This window comes from Ambystoma mexicanum, chromosome 2q (assembly GCF_040938575.1).
Source record: "Ambystoma mexicanum isolate Mex_15411 chromosome 2q, UKY_AmexF1_1, whole genome shotgun sequence".
Lineage (NCBI taxonomy): Eukaryota > Metazoa > Chordata > Amphibia > Caudata > Ambystomatidae > Ambystoma > Ambystoma mexicanum.
Genome location: NC_090924.1, coordinates 1370475571 through 1370493579, shown reverse-complemented (window position 1 = coordinate 1370493579; position 18009 = coordinate 1370475571). Strand labels below are relative to the sequence as shown.

Genomic DNA, 18009 nt, shown 5'->3' with positions numbered 1-18009 from the left:
AAGTGTACTTTCTCCTGCCTTTGGATGGCGGATCGTATAAAGAACTTGCGTGGCTATTTCCAGCCGCAACATTGTGCAATCGAATCCATGATAATGTCTTGTGCTGTGCAATTGTGGGCATGCGAGAGACTGCCTGCAGGCCGTCCCTCGGAACGCCCACTTTTTCGCAAGTTCTTGCCCATTTTTGGCTTTCCACCCCTTCCCAGCCCTCTGCGCAAGTCACACCTACTCTCTGCTTGGAGTCTCGAGCAAGGCCCTTGATGGCTTGCAGAGATGTGCCGATCCAGCGCATAGTCCACGCAAGTCCAGGGAAACTACCGCTCATTCGGTTCCACAAATCGAAAAAAAGGTGGATTTGTGTGCAGTTGCGTGCGCAAGTGCCCTATTTTCTGCGCAGATAATTTCATGTTTATGGCAAGCTACAGTTACATCGAAGTGTCAATACAGGTATATGGTACAAACCTTTTGATGAAGACGTACTACTCTCCACAATACCCAAACAAATGGGCCTGCTGTTAATGCAACATTCAGTGCAGTGCGCTGAAGTGCATGTTTCAACTTCTTCCTGCACTTTTATTTTAATACGAAACCATTCCGGAACGGTTTCTTTTTAAAATAAATGTATAGGAGCAGTAAAACTTAATTTAAAAAAGAAGAGGAACCGGACTTCGACCACTGCTATTCTCCCCATGTTTTATGTATTTAGTAGCTGTACGCGGCATTGCATGTGCCGCTTTAGTGCTCACTCTCTCTTTCTGCCTTGTCACATTATTTCTCTATCTGCCTCTCTCTGTAGTAGAAAACAGTTTTTTAGGTACACGTTTGCGTGAGCCGGCATAGCTGTTGTTGACAACAAGGAAGGCAGAAAAAAACCCACACACATATCTTAGAGGACAGGCGCTGTAGTTCTGAATGATTCAAATTAGAATTAAGACAGTAGTGACAAAAGGATACTCCGAGGATACCCCGAGTATCGGGAGATATACGTCGTCATCCCATGTGTCCTGCAGGAATGTTGCCAATATACTGAGGGCACAACATCTGTAGCAGGGCTGCTGGGGTTCTGACAGACCTTATAAGTGTTAGCAATATAAGGAAGGTAGGAAAAGGGAATTGTCAACAGTCACTTATTCTCTAAGTGATAAATTCACATTTAGAAAAGATATAAAAAAACTTTAATAGTAATTATTTTAAGTTAAACATTGTACATATATAGATACACAAAAAATTTCATTTTCAAACACTCTAAAATGCATGCATGGTCAAAACCTTTACAAAGACTAATTAAGACTCGTAGTTCTAAAAAAATTAGGAGCATATGGTGGTCTAGCTGTTAGTATTTAACCTAAGCTTTGGGTCCTGTAGTTTATCGTAGGGTATTAGATCTTGTTAGATCTCTAGCTATTTCTGTGCAATCTAGTTAGACTCATAGATTGCCAACTCAACATGTTTCAGTCCTCTATATCGGGTGTAGGGACTTTCTTCAGGAGTAGTCTTAAACATCCATATTGAGTGATCAGTCAGGTTGTCTGGAATCTTCTTTAGATGAAGAGTCTTTAGTTAAAAAGAGAGGTGACTGTTGACAAAACCAGAAAACCAGAGTCAGTATTATATAGTATTCTGGTAACACAATTTAGGGTGTTATGAAGCGGAATTAGATAGATAAATTACCTTTCCGTTCTTGTGTAGGGGCTCCCTTTGTTGGTAGAGATAAATCCACATATGTTGGACACGTTCTCTTGGGGGAATATGTATTATTCCTTAGGTACCTGAAATAGGTTAAATAAGGGAGTCATTAGATCCGTTTTTCTCTTTGGGTCGGGATTAGCCAAAGTCCTAAATAAACAACCTAATGTTGATTAGTAGCCATGATGTAATTGGCGTATATTGCCTTTCATTCCTACCTTTTCAGGCGTGGGTAGGGTATTTCTTTCTAGTCTCTACCGGACGCTTGGAAAGTCGTCGCTGCGGGGCGGGCCATTTGATTTTCAAAACTCGTGTGCGGCGTCTAGAGGGTCAAAAGTACCTATTAGTTATGCCGTTGTGTCAAATGTTATAATGCGGAAACCTGTTGTTATTATAAAACTGTTTACCTTTGTTTCGCGGCAAAATTGCGTGTTTGTGCCCTTTCCTGGTCAATCCCTTGTTCCTAACTTGCGAAGGGTGTTCTCCTGGGCGGTCTGGTTGATGAGCCGCCGAACGTCTGTTGGTGCCGTTGGGAAACCTGAGTAGGCTGCCATGTTGGGTGTATAAATACATGAGTGCCTGGTTCTCTGTGTTAGTCCTTCTTTTGTGGTGTTGTAACGTCCTACGAGGATAGCTGGCTAGTGTCTTATTTTACTGGCAATCAGGTTCGGTGTAGTGAGAAACATTAGTAGATCTCTAGCAAAGTAGTTCTATTGGATGTCGTTTTTTCAAATAATTCAGAAATGAGTATTTAGATTTTAAGCCATTCAATGGACTCGTTAAGTCCTTTCTTATCACTTTGTGTTATAAAGATGAGTCTTTGTTCTTTTTTAAGAAGAATTCTACTTTTAGTATGGTGATCGTTCCCTTTGATCATTAGCAATACGGTCCATTTGAAATCTTCGTATCCGTGTTTGGCTTCTGAAAAATGTTTTACTAGAGGGGCATTTACTGTTTTGTTCTTAAGACAGCTTTTGTGTTCTTGCATTCTTACTTTTACTTTTCTGTTTGTTTTTCCTATATAATGTTTGTTGCAGGGACAGGTAATCATATAGAGGACATATTCCGAATTACAATTTGTGAACTTTTTTTGTTTCCACATTTCTGGTAGTCCTATATCTACTTCTTTAGTTTTTTGTGTTTGTTTACACATCATACATTGACCGCATGGATAATGGCCCACAATTGGGTCGTTGCCCCAAATTTGTGTGAGGCTTGGCGTAGAGGGTCTAATAGTCTTTAGTTTGCTATTGCTCACTCTGTTACCTATAGTGGCTGATTTTTTATATGCAAACATAGGTATTGGTATTGATGAATTGCCCTTTTCAAAGATTTTCCATTGTTTCTTAACTATTTGATTGATTTTGAGACTCAAATTAGTGAAGGTATTCACACATACAAGGCGATCGTTGGTAGGTTGTTTACACTTATCTTCCAATAAGGCGTCGCGGTTGTTATTGAATGCTCTCTTTGCGGATTTCCTCACCAGTTTTTTAGGATACCCTCTTTGTCTAAGTTTTGCAGCTAGGTTCTCGGCTTCTTTTTCAAATGCTGGTTTTTGGCTGCTATTCCTTTTTAGACGTAAAAATTGGCCATAGGGTAAATTGTCTCTTAAATGTTTAACGTGATGGCTTTCGTAATGTAACAGGGAATTTTTCTCTGTGGGTTTGTGGAAAGGTTTCACTAGTAGTCGGCCTTCTTCATGATAGATAGTAAGGTCTAAGAAGTCGATCGAGTGTTTTTGAATGTTGATAGTAAACTGCAGATGTCGATTGCAGCTATTAAGCCAGTTGAGGAATTCTTCAGCTTTTTCTGCTGTTCCTGTCCAGACCATAAGTATATCATCAATATACCTTGCCCACGATTGAATATTGTCTTTAAATGGGTTTGTCATGTAAATGTATTGTTTTTCGAAAAATTCGACAAACAGATTTGCTAGGCTGGGGGCCATAGTGGCTCCCATTGCTGTGCCCTCAACCTGTTGGTAAAAGGTTTCGTGAAATTCAAAATAATTTCGTGTCAGTGCAAGTTCTATGCACCAAAGGATGAATGAACTTGGTACAGGGTCGTTGTCTAGTCTGTTGAGTAGAATTTCGCTTATTGTTTCTAATGTGGCTTGTTGTGAAATATTAGTGTATAAAGAAACAATGTCTAACCCTATTAAGTAGGAATTCTCAGGGTTATATGGTAGATTTTCATACTTAATTATCACGTCTTTGGTGTCTTTTAAGTATGATTTCATTTTAACCACGTAGTCTTTCAGATAGTGGTCCGCGAATTTAGAAAGAGGTTCCAAAATGGAATTAATACCCGAAACTATAGGCCTACCCGGTGGATTAATTAGTGACTTATGTATTTTGGGTAGGCAGTAGAATTTTGGTACGCTGGGTTCTGGATTGTTTAAAAATGCCCATTCTTGTTTGCTGATCCAGTTCCTTTCTAGAGCTTTGGTGGTCTTCAGTTCTATCATTTGTTGTAAATCTTTAGTGGGATCCTTACTTAGTTTTTTGTAATAGTTTCCATTTGCTAGTTGTTTTTGACATTCTGCAATATAGTCGTTCTTATTGAGCATTACGATCGCTCCGCCTTTATCAGCTCTCTTGATGATAATTTTGTCATTAATCGCTAGTGATTCCATGGCTAGTCTTTCTTGTGTCGTTAGATTATGGTACATTGGTATATTCTGTAGTTCTAACTTGGTAACATCTGCCAGGACTTTCTTCTCAAAAATTATTGATTCTGGAGAATAAGTGTAAGTTGGTGGACAGAAGGTAGAAGGATTCCTTAGGCCTGAATGGTTCACTGTATTAGGTTCTTTTGGTATGGCTGGTTCTGTGGCGAAAAACTCTTTAAGTCTAATCTTACGCATGAATTTAAAGAATTCTATGCGGAACTGGAAAGGGTCGTGTTTATTAGAGAATACAAACCCTAAACCTTTCTCCAAAAGTTGTTTTTCAGTGTTGGTTGGTTCATAAGTAGATAGATTGACTAAAAGTTGTTGCCGCTTCGGAGGTATCTCTGGTCTCCGTTCCGATTGCCCCTGTTGGGGCCTTTGTATAAAAAAGGTTGTGTGCTTGGATTCCCTCTTCTTTGTCTATAGTTCGGGTTTCCTCTTCCTCTAGTTGGTGGATTACCGGAAGGGCCTGGGTTGGTATTATCTGGGTCATTACTGGAGTTACTCGAACTATATGATGTAGCTCTAAATCTAACTCGTCTATTTTGGCGTGGCTGGCCATATGTAGGTATTGCTTGTGTTTTATATCCATCTTTAGTGTAGGGGTATGCTTTCTCATGTGAGTAGTTGGCAAGGTCTTTTTTAAGTCTTTGTATTCTTTCTAAGGTGTTTGTTTGTTTGAAATCTTTCATTTCTTTGTCGATTTCTTCTATTCTTTTCTTTAATGCATCTAGAGCGATCAGTTTTTTAATGTCGTCTTCTAATTTTTTAAGGTCGATCTCTATTTTGCTTGTGGTTTCTTTGGCTGTGTCTATTATGAGTATAAGCCAGTCTCTCCCGCAGCGATTCGCAATATAGCTCCATTGTAATACGAATTTAGGGTTATCTAGAAATAGTCGTGGTTCATTTGGTACAGTTAACCCTTGTGGTAGGGCCTTGTTTTTAAGATATTCTAGCATTATGGCTCCATGTAGTTCTGTTCTGATCAGTCTTTTACGTAATTGGATTATTTCATCCCAATCGTTAAGTTTGTCACTATTTTCTTCTAATTCGCTATTGTTAATGATTGAGACGGCATTCATAAGTGCCGTGGCATAATCATCGCTATAAGCGAGTAGTCTTTCGTCTGTCATTTTGAACAGAGCTAAAGAGGTGTATATCTCAGGTATTTAGTAAAGTCAGTAGGCTCTGGGGTCCCTCTCACACAGAGGAAAGAACGGATCACTACACTGAGTGAGTCTCCGTGACTAATTAGCCACTATAGAAGAGGGAAAAACAATGAGGAGATCCCAAACGTCCACAAATGTGGAATCCTACCTTAAATTTGGGAGAGTTAAAGGATTAGCAATATAAGGAAGGTAGGAAAAGGGAATTGTCAACAGTCACTTATTCTCTAAGTGATAAATTCACATTTAGAAAAGATATAAAAAAACTTTAATAGTAATTATTTTAAGTTAAACATTGTACATATATAGATACACAAAAAATTTCATTTTCAAACACTCTAAAATGCATGCATGGTCAAAACCTTTACAAAGACTAATTAAGACTCGTAGTTCTAAAAAAATTAGGAGCATATGGTGGTCTAGCTGTTAGTATTTAACCTAAGCTTTGGGTCCTGTAGTTTATCGTAGGGTATTAGATCTTGTTAGATCTCTAGCTATTTCTGTGCAATCTAGTTAGACTCATAGATTGCCAACTCAACATGTTTCAGTCCTCTATATCGGGTGTAGGGACTTTCTTCAGGAGTAGTCTTAAACATCCATATTGAGTGATCAGTCAGGTTGTCTGGAATCTTCTTTAGATGAAGAGTCTTTAGTTAAAAAGAGAGGTGACTGTTGACAAAACCAGAAAACCAGAGTCAGTATTATATAGTATTCTGGTAACACAATTTAGGGTGTTATGAAGCGGAATTAGATAGATAAATTACCTTTCCGTTCTTGTGTAGGGGCTCCCTTTGTTGGTAGAGATAAATCCACATATGTTGGACACGTTCTCTTGGGGGAATATGTATTATTCCTTAGGTACCTGAAATAGGTTAAATAAGGGAGTCATTAGATCCGTTTTTCTCTTTGGGTCGGGATTAGCCAAAGTCCTAAATAAACAACCTAATGTTGATTAGTAGCCATGATGTAATTGGCGTATATTGCCTTTCATTCCTACCTTTTCAGGCGTGGGTAGGGTATTTCTTTCTAGTCTCTACCGGACGCTTGGAAAGTCGTCGCTGCGGGGCGGGCCATTTGATTTTCAAAACTCGTGTGCGGCGTCTAGAGGGTCAAAAGTACCTATTAGTTATGCCGTTGTGTCAAATGTTATAATGCGGAAACCTGTTGTTATTATAAAACTGTTTACCTTTGTTTCGCGGCAAAATTGCGTGTTTGTGCCCTTTCCTGGTCAATCCCTTGTTCCTAACTTGCGAAGGGTGTTCTCCTGGGCGGTCTGGTTGATGAGCCGCCGAACGTCTGTTGGTGCCGTTGGGAAACCTGAGTAGGCTGCCATGTTGGGTGTATAAATACATGAGTGCCTGGTTCTCTGTGTTAGTCCTTCTTTTGTGGTGTTGTAACGTCCTACGAGGATAGCTGGCTAGTGTCTTATTTTACTGGCAATCAGGTTCGGTGTAGTGAGAAACATTAGTAGATCTCTAGCAAAGTAGTTCTATTGGATGTCGTTTTTTCAAATAATTCAGAAATGAGTATTTAGATTTTAAGCCATTCAATGGACTCGTTAAGTCCTTTCTTATCACTTTGTGTTATAAAGATGAGTCTTTGTTCTTTTTTAAGAAGAATTCTACTTTTAGTATGGTGATCGTTCCCTTTGATCATTAGCAATACGGTCCATTTGAAATCTTCGTATCCGTGTTTGGCTTCTGAAAAATGTTTTACTAGAGGGGCATTTACTGTTTTGTTCTTAAGACAGCTTTTGTGTTCTTGCATTCTTACTTTTACTTTTCTGTTTGTTTTTCCTATATAATGTTTGTTGCAGGGACAGGTAATCATATAGAGGACATATTCCGAATTACAATTTGTGAACTTTTTTTGTTTCCACATTTCTGGTAGTCCTATATCTACTTCTTTAGTTTTTTGTGTTTGTTTACACATCATACATTGACCGCATGGATAATGGCCCACAATTGGGTCGTTGCCCCAAATTTGTGTGAGGCTTGGCGTAGAGGGTCTAATAGTCTTTAGTTTGCTATTGCTCACTCTGTTACCTATAGTGGCTGATTTTTTATATGCAAACATAGGTATTGGTATTGATGAATTGCCCTTTTCAAAGATTTTCCATTGTTTCTTAACTATTTGATTGATTTTGAGACTCAAATTAGTGAAGGTATTCACACATACAAGGCGATCGTTGGTAGGTTGTTTACACTTATCTTCCAATAAGGCGTCGCGGTTGTTATTGAATGCTCTCTTTGCGGATTTCCTCACCAGTTTTTTAGGATACCCTCTTTGTCTAAGTTTTGCAGCTAGGTTCTCGGCTTCTTTTTCAAATGCTGGTTTTTGGCTGCTATTCCTTTTTAGACGTAAAAATTGGCCATAGGGTAAATTGTCTCTTAAATGTTTAACGTGATGGCTTTCGTAATGTAACAGGGAATTTTTCTCTGTGGGTTTGTGGAAAGGTTTCACTAGTAGTCGGCCTTCTTCATGATAGATAGTAAGGTCTAAGAAGTCGATCGAGTGTTTTTGAATGTTGATAGTAAACTGCAGATGTCGATTGCAGCTATTAAGCCAGTTGAGGAATTCTTCAGCTTTTTCTGCTGTTCCTGTCCAGACCATAAGTATATCATCAATATACCTTGCCCACGATTGAATATTGTCTTTAAATGGGTTTGTCATGTAAATGTATTGTTTTTCGAAAAATTCGACAAACAGATTTGCTAGGCTGGGGGCCATAGTGGCTCCCATTGCTGTGCCCTCAACCTGTTGGTAAAAGGTTTCGTGAAATTCAAAATAATTTCGTGTCAGTGCAAGTTCTATGCACCAAAGGATGAATGAACTTGGTACAGGGTCGTTGTCTAGTCTGTTGAGTAGAATTTCGCTTATTGTTTCTAATGTGGCTTGTTGTGAAATATTAGTGTATAAAGAAACAATGTCTAACCCTATTAAGTAGGAATTCTCAGGGTTATATGGTAGATTTTCATACTTAATTATCACGTCTTTGGTGTCTTTTAAGTATGATTTCATTTTAACCACGTAGTTTTTCAGATAGTGGTCCGCGAATTTAGAAAGAGGTTCCAAAAAGACCTTGCCAACTACTCACATGAGAAAGCATACCCCTACACTAAAGATGGATATAAAACACAAGCAATACCTACATATGGCCAGCCACGCCAAAATAGACGAGTTAGATTTAGAGCTACATCATATAGTTCGAGTAACTCCAGTAATGACCCAGATAATACCAACCCAGGCCCTTCCGGTAATCCACCAACTAGAGGAAGAGGAAACCCGAACTATAGACAAAGAAGAGGGAATCCAAGCACACAACCTTTTTTATACAAAGGCCCCAACAGGGGCAATCGGAACGGAGACCAGAGATACCTCCGAAGCGGCAACAACTTTTAGTCAATCTATCTACTTATGAACCAACCAACACTGAAAAACAACTTTTGGAGAAAGGTTTAGGGTTTGTATTCTCTAATAAACACGACCCTTTCCAGTTCCGCATAGAATTCTTTAAATTCATGCGTAAGATTAGACTTAAAGAGTTTTTCGCCACAGAACCAGCCATACCAAAAGAACCTAATACAGTGAACCATTCAGGCCTAAGGAATCCTTCTACCTTCTGTCCACCAACTTACACTTATTCTCCAGAATCAATAATTTTTGAGAAGAAAGTCCTGGCAGATGTTACCAAGTTAGAACTACAGAATATACCAATGTACCATAATCTAACGACACAAGAAAGACTAGCCATGGAATCACTAGCGATTAATGACAAAATTATCATCAAGAGAGCTGATAAAGGCGGAGCGATCGTAATGCTCAATAAGAACGACTATATTGCAGAATGTCAAAAACAACTAGCAAATGGAAACTATTACAAAAAACTAAGTAAGGATCCCACTAAAGATTTACAACAAATGATAGAACTGAAGACCACCAAAGCTCTAGAAAGGAACTGGATCAGCAAACAAGAATGGGCATTTTTAAACAATCCAGAACCCAGCGTACCAAAATTCTACTGCCTACCCAAAATACATAAGTCACTAATTAATCCACCGGGTAGGCCTATAGTTTCGGGTATTAATTCCATTTTGGAACCTCTTTCTAAATTCGCGGACCACTATCTGAAAGACTACGTGGTTAAAATGAAATCATACTTAAAAGACACCAAAGACGTGATAATTAAGTATGAAAATCTACCATATAACCCTGAGAATTCCTACTTAATAGGGTTAGACATTGTTTCTTTATACACTAATATTTCACAACAAGCCACATTAGAAACAATAAGCGAAATTCTACTCAACAGACTAGACAACGACCCTGTACCAAGTTCATTCATCCTTTGGTGCATAGAACTTGCACTGACACGAAATTATTTTGAATTTCACGAAACCTTTTACCAACAGGTTGAGGGCACAGCAATGGGAGCCACTATGGCCCCCAGCCTAGCAAATCTGTTTGTCGAATTTTTCGAAAAACAATACATTTACATGACAAACCCATTTAAAGACAATATTCAATCGTGGGCAAGGTATATTGATGATATACTTATGGTCTGGACAGGAACAGCAGAAAAAGCTGAAGAATTCCTCAACTGGCTTAATAGCTGCAATCGACATCTGCAGTTTACTATCAACATTCAAAAACACTCGATCGACTTCTTAGACCTTACTATCTATCATGAAGAAGGCCGACTACTAGTGAAACCTTTCCACAAACCCACAGAGAAAAATTCCCTGTTACATTACGAAAGCCATCACGTTAAACATTTAAGAGACAATTTACCCTATGGCCAATTTTTACGTCTAAAAAGGAATAGCAGCCAAAAACCAGCATTTGAAAAAGAAGCCGAGAACCTAGCTGCAAAACTTAGACAAAGAGGGTATCCTAAAAAACTGGTGAGGAAATCCGCAAAGAGAGCATTCAATAACAACCGCGACGCCTTATTGGAAGATAAGTGTAAACAACCTACCAACGATCGCCTTGTATGTGTGAATACCTTCACTAATTTGAGTCTCAAAATCAATCAAATAGTTAAGAAACAATGGAAAATCTTTGAAAAGGGCAATTCATCAATACCAATACCTATGTTTGCATATAAAAAATCAGCCACTATAGGTAACAGAGTGAGCAATAGCAAACTAAAGACTATTAGACCCTCTACGCCAAGCCTCACACAAATTTGGGGCAACGACCCAATTGTGGGCCATTATCCATGCGGTCAATGTATGATGTGTAAACAAACACAAAAAACTAAAGAAGTAGATATAGGACTACCAGAAATGTGGAAACAAAAAAAGTTCACAAATTGTAATTCGGAATATGTCCTCTATATGATTACCTGTCCCTGCAACAAACATTATATAGGAAAAACAAACAGAAAAGTAAAAGTAAGAATGCAAGAACACAAAAGCTGTCTTAAGAACAAAACAGTAAATGCCCCTCTAGTAAAACATTTTTCAGAAGCCAAACACGGATACGAAGATTTCAAATGGACCGTATTGCTAATGATCAAAGGGAACGATCACCATACTAAAAGTAGAATTCTTCTTAAAAAAGAACAAAGACTCATCTTTATAACACAAAGTGATAAGAAAGGACTTAACGAGTCCATTGAATGGCTTAAAATCTAAATACTCATTTCTGAATTATTTGAAAAAACGACATCCAATAGAACTACTTTGCTAGAGATCTACTAATGTTTCTCACTACACCGAACCTGATTGCCAGTAAAATAAGACACTAGCCAGCTATCCTCGTAGGACGTTACAACACCACAAAAGAAGGACTAACACAGAGAACCAGGCACTCATGTATTTATACACCCAACATGGCAGCCTACTCAGGTTTCCCAACGGCACCAACAGACGTTCGGCGGCTCATCAACCAGACCGCCCAGGAGAACACCCTTCGCAAGTTAGGAACAAGGGATTGACCAGGAAAGGGCACAAACACGCAATTTTGCCGCGAAACAAAGGTAAACAGTTTTATAATAACAACAGGTTTCCGCATTATAACATTTGACACAACGGCATAACTAATAGGTACTTTTGACCCTCTAGACGCCGCACACGAGTTTTGAAAATCAAATGGCCCGCCCCGCAGCGACGACTTTCCAAGCGTCCGGTAGAGACTAGAAAGAAATACCCTACCCACGCCTGAAAAGGTAGGAATGAAAGGCAATATACGCCAATTACATCATGGCTACTAATCAACATTAGGTTGTTTATTTAGGACTTTGGCTAATCCCGACCCAAAGAGAAAAACGGATCTAATGACTCCCTTATTTAACCTATTTCAGGTACCTAAGGAATAATACATATTCCCCCAAGAGAACGTGTCCAACATATGTGGATTTATCTCTACCAACAAAGGGAGCCCCTACACAAGAACGGAAAGGTAATTTATCTATCTAATTCCGCTTCATAACACCCTAAATTGTGTTACCAGAATACTATATAATACTGACTCTGGTTTTCTGGTTTTGTCAACAGTCACCTCTCTTTTTAACTAAAGACTCTTCATCTAAAGAAGATTCCAGACAACCTGACTGATCACTCAATATGGATGTTTAAGACTACTCCTGAAGAAAGTCCCTACACCCGATATAGAGGACTGAAACATGTTGAGTTGGCAATCTATGAGTCTAACTAGATTGCACAGAAATAGCTAGAGATCCAACAAGATCTAATACCCTACGATAAACTACAGGACCCAAAGCTTAGGTTAAATACTAACAGCTAGACCACCATATGCTCCTAATTTTTTTAGAACTACGAGTCTTAATTAGTCTTTGTAAAGGTTTTGACCATGCATGCATTTTAGAGTGTTTGAAAATGAAATTTTTTGTGTATCTATATATGTACAATGTTTAACTTAAAATAATTACTATTAAAGTTTTTTTATATCTTTTCTAAATGTGAATTTATCACTTAGAGAATAAGTGACTGTTGACAATTCCCTTTTCCTACCTTCCTTATATTGCTAATCCTTTAACTCTCCCAAATTTAAGGTAGGATTCCACATTTGTGGACGTTTGGGATCTCCTCATTGTTTTTCCCTCTTCTATAGTGGCTAATTAGTCACGGAGACTCACTCAGTGTAGTGATCCGTTCTTTCCTCTGTGTGAGAGGGACCCCAGAGCCTACTGACTTTACTAAATACCTAAGATATACACCTCTTTAGCTCTGTTCAAAATGACAGACGAAAGACTACTCGCTTATAGCGATGATTATGCCACGGCACTTATGAATGCCGTCTCAATCATTAACAATAGCGAATTAGAAGAAAATAGTGACAAACTTAACGATTGGGATGAAATAATCCAATTACGTAAAAGACTGATCAGAACAGAACTACATGGAGCCATAATGCTAGAATATCTTAAAAACAAGGCCCTACCACAAGGGTTAACTGTACCAAATGAACCACGACTATTTCTAGATAACCCTAAATTCGTATTACAATGGAGCTATATTGCGAATCGCTGCGGGAGAGACTGGCTTATACTCATAATAGACACAGCCAAAGAAACCACAAGCAAAATAGAGATCGACCTTAAAAAATTAGAAGACGACATTAAAAAACTGATCGCTCTAGATGCATTAAAGAAAAGAATAGAAGAAATCGACAAAGAAATGAAAGATTTCAAACAAACAAACACCTTAGAAAGAATACAAAGACTTAAAAAAGACCTTGCCAACTACTCACATGAGAAAGCATACCCCTACACTAAAGATGGATATAAAACACAAGCAATACCTACATATGGCCAGCCACGCCAAAATAGACGAGTTAGATTTAGAGCTACATCATATAGTTCGAGTAACTCCAGTAATGACCCAGATAATACCAACCCAGGCCCTTCCGGTAATCCACCAACTAGAGGAAGAGGAAACCCGAACTATAGACAAAGAAGAGGGAATCCAAGCACACAACCTTTTTTATACAAAGGCCCCAACAGGGGCAATCGGAACGGAGACCAGAGATACCTCCGAAGCGGCAACAACTTTTAGTCAATCTATCTACTTATGAACCAACCAACACTGAAAAACAACTTTTGGAGAAAGGTTTAGGGTTTGTATTCTCTAATAAACACGACCCTTTCCAGTTCCGCATAGAATTCTTTAAATTCATGCGTAAGATTAGACTTAAAGAGTTTTTCGCCACAGAACCAGCCATACCAAAAGAACCTAATACAGTGAACCATTCAGGCCTAAGGAATCCTTCTACCTTCTGTCCACCAACTTACACTTATTCTCCAGAATCAATAATTTTTGAGAAGAAAGTCCTGGCAGATGTTACCAAGTTAGAACTACAGAATATACCAATGTACCATAATCTAACGACACAAGAAAGACTAGCCATGGAATCACTAGCGATTAATGACAAAATTATCATCAAGAGAGCTGATAAAGGCGGAGCGATCGTAATGCTCAATAAGAACGACTATATTGCAGAATGTCAAAAACAACTAGCAAATGGAAACTATTACAAAAAACTAAGTAAGGATCCCACTAAAGATTTACAACAAATGATAGAACTGAAGACCACCAAAGCTCTAGAAAGGAACTGGATCAGCAAACAAGAATGGGCATTTTTAAACAATCCAGAACCCAGCGTACCAAAATTCTACTGCCTACCCAAAATACATAAGTCACTAATTAATCCACCGGGTAGGCCTATAGTTTCGGGTATTAAACCCATTTTGGAACCTCTTTCTAAATTCGCGGACCACTATCTGAAAGACTACGTGGTTAAAATGAAATCATACTTAAAAGACACCAAAGACGTGATAATTAAGTATGAAAATCTACCATATAACCCTGAGAATTCCTACTTAATAGGGTTAGACATTGTTTCTTTATACACTAATATTTCACAACAAGCCACATTAGAAACAATAAGCGAAATTCTACTCAACAGACTAGACAACGACCCTGTACCAAGTTCATTCATCCTTTGGTGCATAGAACTTGCACTGACACGAAATTATTTTGAATTTCACGAAACCTTTTACCAACAGGTTGAGGGCACAGCAATGGGAGCCACTATGGCCCCCAGCCTAGCAAATCTGTTTGTCGAATTTTTCGAAAAACAATACATTTACATGACAAACCCATTTAAAGACAATATTCAATCGTGGGCAAGGTATATTGATGATATACTTATGGTCTGGACAGGAACAGCAGAAAAAGCTGAAGAATTCCTCAACTGGCTTAATAGCTGCAATCGACATCTGCAGTTTACTATCAACATTCAAAAACACTCGATCGACTTCTTAGACCTTACTATCTATCATGAAGAAGGCCGACTACTAGTGAAACCTTTCCACAAACCCACAGAGAAAAATTCCCTGTTACATTACGAAAGCCATCACGTTAAACATTTAAGAGACAATTTACCCTATGGCCAATTTTTACGTCTAAAAAGGAATAGCAGCCAAAAACCAGCATTTGAAAAAGAAGCCGAGAACCTAGCTGCAAAACTTAGACAAAGAGGGTATCCTAAAAAACTGGTGAGGAAATCCGCAAAGAGAGCATTCAATAACAACCGCGACGCCTTATTGGAAGATAAGTGTAAACAACCTACCAACGATCGCCTTGTATGTGTGAATACCTTCACTAATTTGAGTCTCAAAATCAATCAAATAGTTAAGAAACAATGGAAAATCTTTGAAAAGGGCAATTCATCAATACCAATACCTATGTTTGCATATAAAAAATCAGCCACTATAGGTAACAGAGTGAGCAATAGCAAACTAAAGACTATTAGACCCTCTACGCCAAGCCTCACACAAATTTGGGGCAACGACCCAATTGTGGGCCATTATCCATGCGGTCAATGTATGATGTGTAAACAAACACAAAAAACTAAAGAAGTAGATATAGGACTACCAGAAATGTGGAAACAAAAAAAGTTCACAAATTGTAATTCGGAATATGTCCTCTATATGATTACCTGTCCCTGCAACAAACATTATATAGGAAAAACAAACAGAAAAGTAAAAGTAAGAATGCAAGAACACAAAAGCTGTCTTAAGAACAAAACAGTAAATGCCCCTCTAGTAAAACATTTTTCAGAAGCCAAACACGGATACGAAGATTTCAAATGGACCGTATTGCTAATGATCAAAGGGAACGATCACCATACTAAAAGTAGAATTCTTCTTAAAAAAGAACAAAGACTCATCTTTATAACACAAAGTGATAAGAAAGGACTTAACGAGTCCATTGAATGGCTTAAAATCTAAATACTCATTTCTGAATTATTTGAAAAAACGACATCCAATAGAACTGCTTTGCTAGAGATCTACTAATGTTTCTCACTACACCGAACCTGATTGCCAGTAAAATAAGACACTAGCCAGCTATCCTCGTAGGACGTTACAACACCACAAAAGAAGGACTAACACAGAGAACCAGGCACTCATGTATTTATACACCCAACATGGCAGCCTACTCAGGTTTCCCAACGGCACCAACAGACGTTCGGCGGCTCATCAACCAGACCGCCCAGGAGAACACCCTTCGCAAGTTAGGAACAAGGGATTGACCAGGAAAGGGCACAAACACGCAATTTTGCCGCGAAACAAAGGTAAACAGTTTTATAATAACAACAGGTTTCCGCATTATAACATTTGACACAACGGCATAACTAATAGGTACTTTTGACCCTCTAGACGCTGCACACGAGTTTTGAAAATCAAATGGCCCGCCCCGCAGCGACGACTTTCCAAGCGTCCGGTAGAGACTAGAAAGAAATACCCTACCCACGCCTGAAAAGGTAGGAATGAAAGGCAATATACGCCAATTACATCATGGCTACTAATCAACATTAGGTTGTTTATTTAGGACTTTGGCTAATCCCGACCCAAAGAGAAAAACGGATCTAATGACTCCCTTATTTAACCTATTTCAGGTACCTAAGGAATAATACATATTCCCCCAAGAGAACGTGTCCAACATATGTGGATTTATCTCTACCAACAAAGGGAGCCCCTACACAAGAACGGAAAGGTAATTTATCTATCTAATTCCGCTTCATAACACCCTAAATTGTGTTACCAGAATACTATATAATACTGACTCTGGTTTTCTGGTTTTGTCAACAGTCACCTCTCTTTTTAACTAAAGACTCTTCATCTAAAGAAGATTCCAGACAACCTGACTGATCACTCAATATGGATGTTTAAGACTACTCCTGAAGAAAGTCCCTACACCCGATATAGAGGACTGAAACATGTTGAGTTGGCAATCTATGAGTCTAACTAGATTGCACAGAAATAGCTAGAGATCTAACAAGATCTAATACCCTACGATAAACTACAGGACCCAAAGCTTAGGTTAAATACTAACAGCTAGACCACCATATGCTCCTAATTTTTTTAGAACTACGAGTCTTAATTAGTCTTTGTAAAGGTTTTGACCATGCATGCATTTTAGAGTGTTTGAAAATGAAATTTTTTGTGTATCTATATATGTACAATGTTTAACTTAAAATAATTACTATTAAAGTTTTTTTTATATCTTTTCTAAATGTGAATTTATCACTTAGAGAATAAGTGACTGTTGACAATTCCCTTTTCCTACCTTCCTTATATTGCTAATCCTTTAACTCTCCCAAATTTAAGGTAGGATTCCACATTTGTGGACGTTTGGGATCTCCTCATTGTTTTTCCCCCAGACCTTATAAGTGACCAGACGACCAGGCTCAAGGGTATACAATCATTTGTTTTAAATGATCTATTGTTTGTTAATTGTTGGTGTTTTTGCATACTGTAACGCATGTGGACGTTCAGCTTCTTTACCAACCAATCAGTAACCAGCACACAAGATTAAGGGCCTGATTCATGGAACATATTCCTATGGGATTGCGCAATTATAAAACACTTCCATGAATCAGGCCCTAAATATTGCCTTTGTGCTCACTAAAGAAAAGAGACCATTGGTTTTAACCTAAGTGTGACCCATTCTAAAAAAGAAGGACACTTCGAGGGTCAAAATTGTGTGCATTCTTTCCTTTTTTTAAAGTTACAATGCTAATTTCTAATAATCACTTCCTGTACATGTAGTAGTCAATAAACATACCCACGCTTGTCTTACTAAGAAAGCACATTATCAAAAGTTAGAGTAAACACATACATTATTTTTTGATAGAATGTTATAATTACAAGTGCAGTGTGGTGCACCCTAAACTACTCCTTATAGCCCTATAAGCAAAGATGAAGGGGTCCAATGAGGGTTCCTGGCTGCTTTGCATAATGTTAAAACACATTTTGGAAACATCTGAATGACAATAGAGCTTCATGTTTGGCAAATATATGTGATACAGCATTGTATGCTTGGGTAACTAAGTATACTGCAAACTTGGCTTTCTCATCATTTCATATTTCTCAACATTCACACTAACATTAAAGGCTTTGTAACTATAACCTATATATACCAATTCGGAAAACATCAGGATTTTTATGTGACG

General features: G+C 38.3%; 4 long non-coding RNA genes across 4 annotated transcripts; 2 read left to right on the top strand and 2 right to left on the bottom strand.

Moving 5' to 3' along the window:
• Positions 1 to 1152: 1152 nt before the first annotated feature.
• Positions 1153 to 2762, bottom strand: LOC138569091 (uncharacterized). Its single transcript, XR_011303120.1, has 4 exons — positions 2094 to 2762; positions 1905 to 2008; positions 1672 to 1769; positions 1153 to 1576 (listed from the first exon to the last, which is right to left on the bottom strand). It is a non-coding gene; the product is annotated as an uncharacterized lncRNA (long non-coding RNA).
• A 3009-nt stretch (positions 2763 to 5771) lies between these two features.
• On the bottom strand, positions 5772 to 7381 carry LOC138569090 (uncharacterized). The gene is made up of 4 exons (XR_011303119.1): positions 6713 to 7381; positions 6524 to 6627; positions 6291 to 6388; positions 5772 to 6195 (listed from the first exon to the last, which is right to left on the bottom strand). It is a non-coding gene; the product is annotated as an uncharacterized lncRNA (long non-coding RNA).
• A 3459-nt stretch (positions 7382 to 10840) lies between these two features.
• On the top strand, positions 10841 to 12196 carry LOC138569089 (uncharacterized). Its single transcript, XR_011303118.1, has 4 exons — positions 10841 to 11509; positions 11595 to 11698; positions 11834 to 11931; positions 12027 to 12196. It is a non-coding gene; the product is annotated as an uncharacterized lncRNA (long non-coding RNA).
• Positions 12197 to 16221: 4025 nt separating this feature from the next.
• On the top strand, positions 16222 to 17018 carry LOC138569088 (uncharacterized). Its single transcript, XR_011303117.1, has 3 exons — positions 16222 to 16317; positions 16453 to 16550; positions 16646 to 17018. It is a non-coding gene; the product is annotated as an uncharacterized lncRNA (long non-coding RNA).
• Positions 17019 to 18009: the final 991 nt, after the last annotated feature.